This window comes from Nicotiana tabacum, chromosome 4 (genome assembly GCF_000715075.1).
Source record: "Nicotiana tabacum cultivar K326 chromosome 4, ASM71507v2, whole genome shotgun sequence".
Lineage (NCBI taxonomy): Eukaryota > Viridiplantae > Streptophyta > Magnoliopsida > Solanales > Solanaceae > Nicotiana > Nicotiana tabacum.
In genome coordinates, this window is record NC_134083.1 from 13,098,250 (window position 1) to 13,111,912 (window position 13,663).

At 34.2% G+C, this 13,663-nt stretch overlaps 1 long non-coding RNA gene across 2 annotated transcripts; it reads left to right on the forward strand.

Annotated features, from left to right (window-relative positions):
- The first annotated feature begins 1,849 nt into the window (after positions 1 to 1,849).
- Positions 1,850 to 9,043, forward strand: LOC107760393 (uncharacterized). 2 transcript variants are annotated; one of them, XR_012708523.1, is made up of 4 exons: positions 1,850 to 3,595; positions 8,074 to 8,135; positions 8,445 to 8,576; positions 8,828 to 9,043. It is a non-coding gene; the product is annotated as an uncharacterized LOC107760393 (long non-coding RNA). The 2 variants fall into 2 exon arrangements; XR_012708522.1 differs by lacking the exon at positions 8,828 to 9,043 and having other exon boundaries at positions 1,851 to 3,595; positions 8,445 to 8,806.
- The last annotated feature ends 4,620 nt before the right edge of the window (positions 9,044 to 13,663 follow it).

Genomic DNA, 13,663 nt, shown 5'->3' on the forward strand with positions numbered 1-13,663 from the left:
CTCTACGTTTTCTTGCTTTACAGACATTACTCAAATTTGATTCCTGGATTCAAATTGACTTTGTACTTCGGATGCCTACTTCTAAAAATTTAAATGATCTTATTTTAATTGATTTACCATGAATAGTTTTAGCTTGACAATTATTATTAAAATTGTTGAGAAGTTTCATTTTGTGAGACTAAAATTGACAATGCAAAATTAAAAGAAAAAAATACTAAGGAAAATATTTAAAATAATATCTTTTGCTTGTAATTGTATAGAAACACGTTGTCAGTTATATATATATTTGACTTAAAATACATTGCTAATTTCTTTGTTGGAATTAGGAATAAACAGATAGTTGAAACAAAAAATCAACATAAAATAAGTTTTAATAATTTGCTTCCAAATTTTGAAAATGAAAAGTACACATTTAATCTGGAAAAGATTAAATCTCTACAAAATTGAGTATAATAGAATAAAAAACAAAAGCACCAAAAGACAGTAAACACAATTCTTACGTATAGTAGGCATTAACGTGTATATAGCGACTTGAGCTATTTTGCTATAAAAAGTAAAAGTAAAACAATGACTATGTTAACTTCTTATTTTTAGTTATTTTTTGTATCGTACTTCTTAATTTTTGGAGTTCAAGTAAATATTAAACCCAAAAACCTAAAAGAAACAAATATAATTGCACGCTGCAAATCCCAAGTAGTTGGGGTTACCAATAAGTTTCAAGTAGTTGGTATATTTCAGCTTTTTAGATATGAATAAAATTGAGAATAACCATATTGGTTTAGATAACTTTGATCTCCTTTCCTTTTTTTATTTGAAACAAATTCACAATTTAATCTGATTCTGAAAAATGAGGAGTGAACACTTCTATAAAAGTAGCCCGTATTCCAAATGCTAGATCATAAACTTTTTAAGAAGTATTAGTTTTTAGCTTTGGTAGAAGAAGAAAAGAAAGTTTGGCAAACTTTTCGAGAGGTATTTAACTTTTTATTTTTTTTGTAGAGACTTGATTGCATGGTAAATTTTTTTTATCTTACTGAGAAAAATAACGTTCATGAATTATGGGTAGTCTATTCTTGATTGTTTAGATATTTAATCCAGAAATTATGGTCAACTTATCGAGACGTATAGGTTTGTTGGCTTTTATACAGGTCAATTTGATTGGTCGATTTCAAAAAATATTTCGGTCGCTTTGTTTATATCATAGAATCGTTAGATCTTTTAATCTTTGTTATTATCCGTTTAGATCTTCTAACTCCTTGTTATTGCTATTGCCGGCACAAGTTGCCACTTTTGATTAAAATATTATTTGATTTTTCCTTTAAATTAAATGGATATACTACAATAGATAATAAAAAGTTATTTTATCTTTAGATTATATATTATTTCGCAGCTTTTTCTTAGTTGTTACAGGTGTTTTGAGAATGACATTGGAAGTTGATCATTAATAGGATATAAAAACGCAAGAGGTGAAGGTTTGCAGTTAAGCTTTTGTGGGCGAAGAAATAATTATTTTTTGTACATTTGTATTATATTTTTAACTTGTCGGTATTTATTTTTTGGTAACTTGTCTAGACGGTACTTCTCGATGAACATGAAGTGGAAAGATATATTAGAACAAAACAAAAGCTACTACATCATAAATGGCCGTGAAGGATCATATTGTATATTTCTAAATTACAAGACCTTAATTAAATTAATTAGTTTTGCCCGTTTAGAAGATGTTCAATTATTTTGAGTTCAAGTATTATGCTAATATAATATAGTAATATTGATTATCGACATTTAAATGATTATTATATTTTTTAATGTCAATTTCTTTACTGGTATTGCTTCACATAAATAATTGACTGAATCATTGTGTGTTGATATTAACGTACAACACAACTGCATACAAACTAGTTAGTTCTAAATTTATTTATGTTTTTTATATCAGAAATTTAGTAGCATATGGCTAGAAAGTAAATAATGAATATGATTCCAACCATGGTAGATTCAAAGAGCAGCTGCAAGTTGCAGGTTCCTCACAAGATGAAGTCCCTATTTATTTTCAATAATCTGAAGCAGCAAAGAAGCAATTCGTTGCAAATTGGTTTGCAAACGCTGGTTTTCTCTAATCTCCTCTCATTACTTCGTCCCCTGTTTCGTTAACAATTGCAATACTAATGGTAAACTCTGCTCCCCTTTGCTCTTGTTTTACTTGATGGAAATTATCTAAAATATGTAGAGTTTCTGCACGGTAAGGTTTATCAAATCGTGTGGGTTTAGGGTTTTTCTATGCGGGTCGGCCCAATGATCATTCACTTAGTTTGGAAGCATCCTGTGGTGACTTAATTTTATTCTCTGATAGAAATTACTCTGCTATGAGTTATTATATCTGTAATATTCTCACTAGGCAATGGATTGTTCTTCCTCCAGCTCCTCCAGAAAGAGGGGTTTTTGGTGAGAGCGTTGGGTTCTTGTACGAGCCTTTGGATAATGATGATCGACACTAGATGTGGCAAACATGCGGGTCGGGTCGTATATGAGACGAGTCGAAAATGGGTAGTGCAAAAACAGATAAATTATCCAACCCGGTCCATATTTAATACGGATAAAAAATGGATTAACTGGCGGATAATGTGATTATCCATATTGTCCATGACTTCTTGAATATGATCACTTTTGGAAAAATTACTAATCTCCCAAACTTGAGAAACCCTCGATTTGAGGCTTTACAAATATAAAAATTAAACTCATTAGTTATCCATTGGTTATTTATTTTCTAAGTGGATAATATAGTTCTTATTCATATTTGATCCGTTTTTAAAAAATTCATTATTCAACCCATTTTTAATAGATAATATGGGTGGATAACTATTTTCTTTTATCCATTTTGCCACCACTAATCGACACAATAAGTATCTGAAGGCGTTACGATTTATTCCTTGTGATAGGTATTCTCATGAAGGCAATTCTATGTTTATTGTCGAGATATTTTCGCCCAACAAGAGCAATTAGACCAAACTTGTTGTTATGTCTCCGCGGATTTTGAAAAGTTCGGGTTCTAAGACTTCGATTATTGCCTGCGGACGGACGTTATATACATTGAATTATAGCAATGGCATTACGGTTAATTGTATTCTCACGTTTGATCCATTCACTAATGATCCTGCTCAGTTCCTATGCGTTATTGATTTACCACCTGAGGCTCGTGATATTCGTTGTATGGCCAGCGAATTGGGAGTGTGTCGAGGTTGTTTACATCTTGCTCGAGTAAATCTCCAACCAAGTACATACCCTTGTATAAGTGTATGAGAGCTTGAGGATTACAGAAGGGGAAATGGACGTTGGTACACAAGAGAATCCGGACGAACAAGGCATTAAGAGTGCCCCTATTTCGTTGTGATACCAAGAATTTGATTTATGTACTAGCTTTTCTCCCAAATAATGTGGATCTTATATGTTTTCGTGCAGGTAATTATCATGTTGTCGTGTACAATATACAAACAGATAAAGTGGAAAGCTCTACCCGCTATTCTCTATTCACGCTGCATGATCCACCAAGATTACTAGTATCAGATGTGTTACCAATTGCCAAAAATGGTGGCCAACTCCGGTAAGACATCCCTTTGATCTCAGAGCTTCCTATCAAAGAGTGAGTCTTGGTCATTTGGATTAGAGTTGTTGATGATCATTCTTATCTTTTTCTTCTTCTTGTCCATATTTAGTTCATTCAAGATGTTTTAGGCCATATGATGTAGTGTTGAAATACAAGCATATTTTTTTTTATGAAGTAAGTAGGATATAATATAAAAAGGCATCAAGAAGATGCAATAAGGTTATACAAGAAGTGAGTTTGTCAGTTCATTTATAATTTAAGTGCTACAAAACTAGAGAGCTGACAAAATCAAAAATAAAAATAAAAATTAGAGTCATTTACAGCAGTGAGGTTAGCCCAGTGAAACAAGTTAATCAAACATTTAGCCTTAAAGGAGCATATTGAAGTTGATAACCCATCAAAACATCTACTATTCCTTTCGGTCCAAATACACCAAAAAATACTTGCAGGTACTATATTCCAGATTTTCCTGATGGCTCTGTCAACTTTCTTTGAACTGCAGCTCACATAGGCATCTCTGACAGAGGAGCATAGTCCAATGCAAACCAAAAATACTGAGAAACATGTTCCATATTTCTGTGGCTACTGAAAAAAAGGGCAGCTCGCTGCACTAAGCTCCTACTATGTGTGGGGTCCGGGAAGGGCCGGACCATAGAGGTCTATTGTACGCAGTGTTACCCTGCATTTCTGCAAGAGACTGTTTCCACGGCTCGAACCAGTAACCTTCTGGTCACATGGCAATAACTTTACCAGTTACGCTAAGGCTCCCCCTCATTTCTGTGGCTACTTCTGTGGCTACTGAATAGTGGAGAAAAAGATGGTTAATGGATTTTGAATTCGGTTGGCACATGCAACATCTATTGGCCAGTTGGAAACAACTTCTGCTGAGGTTGTCTTGGGTGAAGCGGGCACCCTTTAAAGCCAACCAGCTGAAGTAGCACACTTTAGGTGGTGGGTTTTTTTTTTCCATTCTAGTTTCCAGGGCCATAAATCAATCGTTATATTATTGGAGCACAGGTCAACATACTCTGCCTTGACAGAGTAAATTCCATCCTTAGTGTTTCCCCATTTCATTTTGTCCTTCTGCTGAGTGTTAACAGTGCGCTCTCTAGTAATTTCATCACGTTTATGAATTCCTCCACCTCCCAATCTTATAGGTTCCTTGTAAGGTTTGGGCTCCATGAGTGGCCTTCCCTGTTTTGAGCAACAAGAGATTCTGGATTTGCTGCAATAAGAAAGGGATTTGGAAAAGCTTCTTTTACTGTTGAGTCCCCTAACCATTTCTAAGTCCTGAATTTTGTGGTGGCCGCATCATCAATCTGAAAATGGATGTTTTTAGAAAAAGCTCAGTAGTATATGCTCTTCCATAACCCTGTGCCATGAGGAGGTTGAACTACAAGCATGTTGACTTAGAAATATAGTACTTCAATGTATTAGAGAACTCATAGTGTTAGATAATCTGTAAATACGAAATTTTGAAACATTATGCATCCAACCGGAGCATTTTGATATTTAGGAGTCGTACACCAACACTAACAGAATGAGGTGCAGTAATTGTTATTTCTGTTGTTGTTAGAATCCAAGGCCTCCTAGGTGCTTGTTTTTGCTATTTCTTGCCGGCCGATCAAGTGTGATTTTCATTTTCTCCATTGGTTGTTCTCCAAATGAAGTTCCTTCGAGTTCTACCTAAGTCTCTAGTGATACACATGGTGTAATGACTCAACTGGTCATTTTAACTTTTGGAACCCCATTCCCTAAAATAAAACTTTTCGTATATATTTTTAATAATTTACGACTTGCGGGGATAGTTGGTTCGGGATTTGGAAGTGTTCGGGTTGAAATCGGAATACTTGGTTCCTTAAGTTAGCCTTAAGCAAGTATTTTTAGAAAAACGACCTCGGAATCGGGATTTGACTGTTCTAATAGGTTCGTATGATGATTTCGGACTTGGGCGTATGTTCGAATCGGGATTTGGATAACCCAGGAGCGTTTTGGCAATTAATAGTAAAAATCGACTATTTGAAGGTTTAATGTTCTTTAAATTTGGTTTGGAGTAGGTTTTGGAGTAATCGAGGTTCGTTTGGAATTTCGAGCCTGGGAATAGCTCCGTATAGTGATTCTGGTCTTAGGAGCATATTCGGAATTTTATTTGAAAGTCTATAGTTGAATTAGACTTGAAATGGCTAAAACAAGAATTTAAGTTTGGAAGTTTGACGGGGGAGTTGACTTTTTGATATCGGGGTCGGATTTCGATTCCGGAAGTTGGAGTAGGTCCGTAATGTCGAATGTGACTTGTGTGCAAAATTTGAGGTCAATCGGACATGATTTGATAGGTTCCGGAATCGAATGTAGAAGTTTGAAGTTCTAAAGTTCATTAAGCTTGAATTTGGGTGTGATTCATGATTTCGATGTCGTTTGATGTCATTTGAGGCCTCGAGCAAGTTTATGTTATGTTATGGGACTGGTTGGTATGATTGGACGGGGTCCTGGGGGCCTCGGGTGTGTTTCGGATCATTTCGAGCTGTTTTGCAATAGCTGATACTGGTGTCTGGTGTTGTTCTTCGCGTTCGCGAGGATCCTCTCGCGTTCGCGAAGAAGGATTTGGCTTCTGAGATTTTGTTCTTCGCGTTCGCGAAGAAGAAAATCTTTGTTCCGTAGGTCTAACTTCGGAGGCTCATATCTCACAATCTATAAGGAATTTTGAGATAATCCGAAACTGAAAATTGTAACCCTTTGTGTCTAGTTTTAAGAAAAGTAAACCATTTAGCATTTGGATTTGTTTACAAAAAGTTATGGTTGTTACACTACAGGCTGTCCGGGAAGATGAAGAAGCAATTTGTGTTGCATAGGGCTGATTTTGGCAGCTTATATCTCAAAATCTATAAGGAGTTGGGAGATGATCAACATATGAAAGTTATAGCCCTTGATGTCTAGTTTTCATAAAGTCAAACCATTTGTGATTTGGAGTTTTGTACAAAATGTTATGACCATTATACTAGAGGCTGTCTGAGAAGAGTTTGAAAATGGCTTCTGAGAATTTTGTTCTCGCGAATGCGATGAAGGGTCGCCTGGGCAGTGTATAAGTTTGAAAAAATGGGTTTGGCTCATTTCATCTCATTTCCTCCATGGGAGCCGACCTAGGAGCGATTTTGGAGCTCCATTTTCATCATTTATGTCAAGGTAAGTGATTCCTACTTATTGCAAGTTAAATACTTGGTTTATATACGAATTTAGGCGTGAAAATTCATGAAAATTAGTAGAAATTTGGGGTTTTGAAGAAAAACCTAGAAATTGATATTTTTGGATTTTAACCACGAAAATTACTATGGGATTTGGATGGAAATAGCATATTTGAGTTCTTGAGATTTTGGGTAACGATTCTCTCCGAAAATTTTCGAAATCGAAGCACGTGGGCCCGGGGTGAATTTTAGGAATATTATCATTTTGAATAGGGTAATTTATTTAATAGATGAATGTCGAATTTTTGAACATATATTAATTATTTTGTATAATATTTGGATAGCTTCGGATTTTTCGGCATTGAATCGAGAATTTTACGCGACGCGGTAATCGGAAAGTGGACCTTGAGACAAGGTAAGTCTCTTGTCTAATCTTGTGAGGGAAAAATTACACCATAGGTAATTAAATTAATAATTATTGCTAATTGTGGGGGCTATGTACGTACAAGGTGAATAGAGTCCGTGCGTAGCAACTATTAATGCTAAAGTCCGGGTAGTTTAGGACTCAAAGCATGAATTACTTGTATAAATTGTATCCGTTATTTAATTACATTATTTGATATATATCGTAAATTTTTAGTGAGAGATAGTAAAAGATGGAAATCTCATATGCTTATTTCTGTTTAAATTAATTAATTGTTAAAAGAAATTGTTCATCCTCTCGAATTTATCTTATAATAAACATACTCTCATTCCGGAGGTACATAAGAAAATGTCATCCTTTCTTGTGGAGCGGGCCGAACGCCTCGGCAGGATAGATGCATCTACGGATCGTGCCGCACGTCCCTCGGCAGTGTACACGACACTCTGGATCGGGCCGAACGACCTCGACAGAAAACGTGCTTAATAATAATAATTACACGATACTTTGATAGTTTATTTCAGCTTGTGAAGCTAATTGAAATTTTGAAATTATTGGAATTTAAATAATTTATTTATCTCTGCTTGTTAAGGAAATTATTGTTATTTTTGTAAATGAGGCTAATTGATAAATTGGAAATTTATTGGAATTGAAGGTATTTAATTACTTCTGCGGGTTCAATAAAATTATTGTTAACTCTGTGAATCACGTTGATATAAATATTTCTATTTTCATGATTATTTAATATTATTGACCCATAGTGAGTGTCAAAGTCGGCCATCTCGTCTCTACCTCTTCGAGATTAGGCTTGATACTTACTGGGTACGCGTTGTTTTTGTACTCATGCTGCACTTGCTGCACATTTTATTGTGCAGGTACATATATATCTAGCGGCCTTGTGGGCGCAAAGGTGTGGTTAATAATTGTCGGGACATAGGTGAGCTGCATTCTGTATTACGATCCGCAGCCAACAGAGTCTCCTTCAGAAATATTATATTTTCCTGTCTAATTTGTATTCTGGACAGATGATGTAGTTTATTTTTAATTCCCTAGTAAATGCTCGTGCACTTGTGACACCGGATTTTGGGATGATTATGGGTTGCACTGTATTGAAAATTTTTAAAGATATTATTACGTATTTTATAAACTTCATCTTCTGCTATTTAATTGAGGGGAATAACTATGACTTCAAAAATATTAAAATGAGAATTTATTTAGTATTTTTTGTTGGCTTGTCTGATAGCAGTGTCCGGCGCCATCACGACCTTTATGAATTTTGGGTAGTGACACATGGATGGGTAGCTATTTTGCATAACACAACTAGCTATGGAAGCAGATGTGAACTCAACTTTGCAAAGACACGAGCCTTCCGACAATAGTGAGTAATTTAAACTTTCATCCTTTTAATTTATTTCTAATTTTATCAGGAACAGTAAATTGCTAGTCTTTTTTCTTTTGTCCTGTATCCATTACCATACTTAGGGAGAATCAAATCTCCTACAAGAACTTGAGATCATTGACAAGGATTCATATACCCCTGAAAAATTCGACCAACAAGGAGTGCAAGAGCAAGCCATTATTTATCTATATCTATTTATTGGGTTTGTGTATTTGTCTCTCTGTCTGCAGGCACGTTACGTTGAATTAGATAAAATGAAGTTAAGAATTGGAAAGGACATTTTCAAACCAAGAAAGGGTTGAATCTAGTTATGCTTTCCATGAACTAAATAACCAAAATCTCCACCTCAGTGATTTTCACAGATGATGTTGAGAACTAATTGGAAAAAGAAATAATTCTGTTACAAGTAAAACTGTAAATAATTTTAGTTAAAGTTCAGGATTCAACTTGCCTCTAATGTTTTTCTTTCTTATATTATATTTATATTTAATAATTTATTTTCAACAATCTAACCGACGAACTCCTTCATGAAATCGTCATTAGACTACCAAGCAGCAAAGAAGCAACTCGTTGCTAGAGTTGATGCTCTCAAATCTCCTCTCATTACTTCGTTACTACCTCTGTGGCTCTGTCATTCATAGGGCTGCTTATCGGGCGGATTGGGCGGTTATTTACTCTTAACGGTTTGGCTTATCGGTTATCGGCTTTTAAATGTATTAATCCGCTAGCCATCCGATAAGATATCGGGCGGATTGGTATCGGTTTAGCTCTTATCGGGCGGTTTATCGGATTGTTTGCTGACCGCTGTGACTCAAAATAAAATTCATATGCTCAGCAGACTACATTCCAGTCTATAGAATATGGCACCTAAGAAGAGAGCTAAATAGAAGAAATATAGAGCTACATTCCAGCGTATTTCCCAGTAGAATCATCTCTGGGGATGAGCCTATTAACAATTTATAACTATTAGAAAAAATAGAAGACAACACTGGGTATAACACATGACATCAAAATTATTTAATAGTAACTAACTGGAATAGTAAATTATAACTAAATGTCTAATAGTAAATTAGTAATAGATAGAGTACTGGAAGTGGAAGAAGGGTTTTTGATTATTTAATATATATATGGATAAAAATAAATTATATATATATATAGTACTGGAAGAAGTGGAAGGGTTTTTTATATTTAATATATATATATATATATTCTTAACGGGTTAACGGATTATCCATTAAGAAAATTGAATAATCCGCCCCCAAACCGATAAGCCGTTAATAAAAATATTTCAATTCATTCCCCGTCCGTTAAACCGATACCAATAAACCATTAAGTTTCGATTTCGATTCGGTTTTCGGTTTCGATTTCGGTTCGGTTTTGAACACCCCTGGTCATTCACCAGCGAAATAAGGATAAAACTATTCGCCCCTTTACTCTTGTTTTACATGGTCGGAAAATTTATTTATCCACATATGTTTACAATTTTCTTGATTTTTTTAGAATTTCTATGTAAATATACCTCTTTTTCGTGATTTATATCTTTTAAAATATTTATTCCAATTATATTAATTTATAAATTATTAAAAATTAAAGATTTATCGGCTTGCACCTTGCCTCGCCTCGCGCCTTTTGAAATACCAATATAAATCTATATGTCAAATCCAAATAAAGGAGTGAAACCATACTACCAGAATACGAGAATATGGCAACAGACTAGTTAAATATGAAAGTAAGAAGTGGGAAGAAAAATGATAGGTGATTTTTCTTGTTCCTTATTGTATGCGCATAAAAAAAGATTTTCCTAAAAAGAAAAAAAACCCACGAACAGACGAAGAAATAATGGGGCTGCTGTGCAATGAGACATTCAAAGACTACTCGCCATGTTCGGAACAAGAAAAAGGCACTCTCTTTTTTTCAATAATCTAACTGACGAATTGCTGATTGGAAACTTAATTGAACAAAAACATTCAATATTTTTTTATTTTTGAGAGCAGCCAAAGAAGTTACACTACCACGTCGGTTGGATGTAAGGAGTCTTACCAAATATACCGTTCAGTATCTTTAATTCCATAAGTTTTTTTTGAGTGAAACACCTTTGAGCCCCATTTCATATTTTGTTTTTATTAACATTAATTTAAATAACTAGATTATATAAAGTTTCGATAAATATTTATTCATACTCACTGTTGGCACGAGATCAAACAATCTAATCTTATATAATTTGTTTTAATTGATCGTTGTAATTAAATACCAGATATGAATAAGTATTTTTCAGCTTCTATTTCTTTACATATAGTCACTACATAAGCCAAAAAAAAAGACATAGTTCTTGAAGTTGAAACCTTACATCGCTTTAATGCAGTGATGGTAACAGTCGACATTCTCCCAACTTTTAAGGCTAGCTTTTTGTGATGAAATTAACACTGTGCTCAGGATCCCTGAATTTGCCCCATTTGCCATATACATATTCCCTTTCTTGCTATCTGTCCCAGCTATTTCCAACTTACCTACTAGGGACGCATGTGCATTGTTACAAAGGCATGCATAGGTTCGCCACTTGAATACCTTTCGCAGAAAAATTATATTACGTATATAGGTCAAATATTAAATATTACTGTTTATACATAAATATTAAATCATGAACATCTCAAAACACTCCTTAGTAAAAAATAAATATATATATTAACTTCGCCACTGAACTGGCTATTAATGTATTATGCCAAATGAATATATGTCTCATCTTGAATCTTATGTGATCTTCTATTTATGTTATCCAATTTGTTAAGTATGAGTTGGTCCCAAATAGTGGTTTTCCTCCTTCCTTGTGCATGCATACTCCAAGAAAACCAGGCAAAATTTTCGTCAAAAGAGAGTCAAATTGAAAAGATGTTGATTTGAAGAGGAAAACAAAAGTAGCTTTGAAGGTTCCTTTATCTCTTAGTTGCATTTATAGAATTTTTGGAGTATCCACAAAATTGGACATTGCCCTATTCTATTTTAGTCATACCCCACTTGCCCCATTTAAGCTGTCTCGTGCAACGTATCTGCCTGAAAAACTTTTCCATCTTTCTAACATCAAATATAAATTTCTTCTCTTTGTTTTTTATTTGCTTATTGATGAAGAAGGGGACCTCAAGATTTTAATAGGAATAAAAGGTTTGGAATTTTGTCATTTGCAAGCTTTCTCTCAAATTAATCATTCAGCCAATGAATTGGCAACATCCATCAGATTATGTGTACCCAATCTACTATTTTAGAGTCCCAAGTCCTAATGGAACAATTGAAAATTTAAGTTCAGTGTGCCTCCTGTCGTTGCTACCTAATTATGTCCGAATCTTGAATTTGAAGTTTATAAGTTTTATAACGACCTGCAAATTAAGACACAATAATAATAATAGGTTTTACAATCAAATATTTATAAAAATTCCGTGGCCAAAAAATATCGGTTCCTGTAAACCCATTAATTGTGCTCTAGATCCACCATTGATTGGGTCTGCCCGTTTCACTTAACTATGTAAAAGGAAAAAAAGGTACTTCACCAGTTTTATTTTATGTGGCATTAATTTTTAAATATTTTTTGGATTAGTAACTATTGTAACTTATAGTATGGAATAGTTTCTATGGTGTTTTTGTATATTCAAACTTTTTTAAATAAACTCCGTATATAAAATTTAATATTTGACTATAGTTAATATCGTCCCATAAATTGAAACGATAAAGTATTATTATATGTAGAAAGAGGTTATTGCCGACGTGGATTTTTCAACTGTTTGTTTCTCGTAACAAAAATAAAAATAAGAAGTTGTTATTGTTCCCTGAATAGACACTCGACTATATCGAGAGCTGGTCTTATGCCCTATTATATTGGGTACTGTGGGCTCGTATTTGATGTTTCCTTTCCATCTAAATAGAAGCATACTGTTCCTTAATTATGCCTACATAGGGGATTTTTCTACAACTTGTTGCCCTTTAGCTTGAGTTAGTAATGTCCCCACCTATCTTCAACAACTTAATTGATGTATCCACTTAACTAATTAATTAGGTGTTTATATTAATATTTTCCTTTAAAAGGTTGCTTGTTGGTGGCTTCGGTGGGGATTTTATATTATTAATAGAAAATTTTATATGGTTTACTTACGTAATATTCTACATATTATGTGATGTCTCCGCGTGTATTTTGCTGATGAAATTACATAATTTGCTTGTATTAATTAGCACTTCTTTAAAAGTGAGTTATCTTCCTTGTCGAAGGTTCATGAATCGTGTTTCTGAAAAGCTTTTGAAATTGTGGGTATCGGGGCTCACATAACAACCGCAGAATATATTAATAGGATCAGGTCAACCGTATAATCAACTAATATGGATTAGATTGTCAACATAAGACAAGACAAAATTAGATTAAGCAAAGGCAATCCGGAGCACAAAGCATCCCGTATTTACGTAGGGCGCGAAGAAGGTCGCACCCCAAAGGATGCGGTGTAGAAAGCCTACCTTAATGCAAGCATCTATGACTTGAATATGTGATCTATAAGTCACGCAGGTGCAACTTTGTTGTTGCTCCAAGACTCCCCTTTAGACAAAATTAGATTGACGGGAGAAAATAGTTGAGCCAAAAAGAAGGAAAAAAAGAAGAAGAAAAGGAACAGCGTATTCCCATTTTTGTACTCCCTCCGTTTCAAATTAGATGGGGTACTTTATTTTTTAGTTTGTTCCAAAATAAATGACACATTTCTAAATTTAGAAATAATTTAACTTTAAACTCTTCATTTTACCTATTTTATCCTTAATGAAAAACTTTTATAACCACACAAATATTATGGTCCCACAAACCTTTTTTTTCTTAAACTTTAAGACCACAAATTTCAAAATTTTTTTTTTCTTTCTTAAACTCTGTGCCAAGTCAAACTATCTCATCTAAATTGAAATAGAGAGAGTAAATTTTATCCAGTTTTGCAAGTAGTTTTGGGTCAACGGGGCTTCATTATGCATTTTGAAGCAGGCAATACTTTGGCGTTTGGACAATATCTAGCTGAAGTTAAAGTTGAAGAAGAGTGTCCGGAAATTGA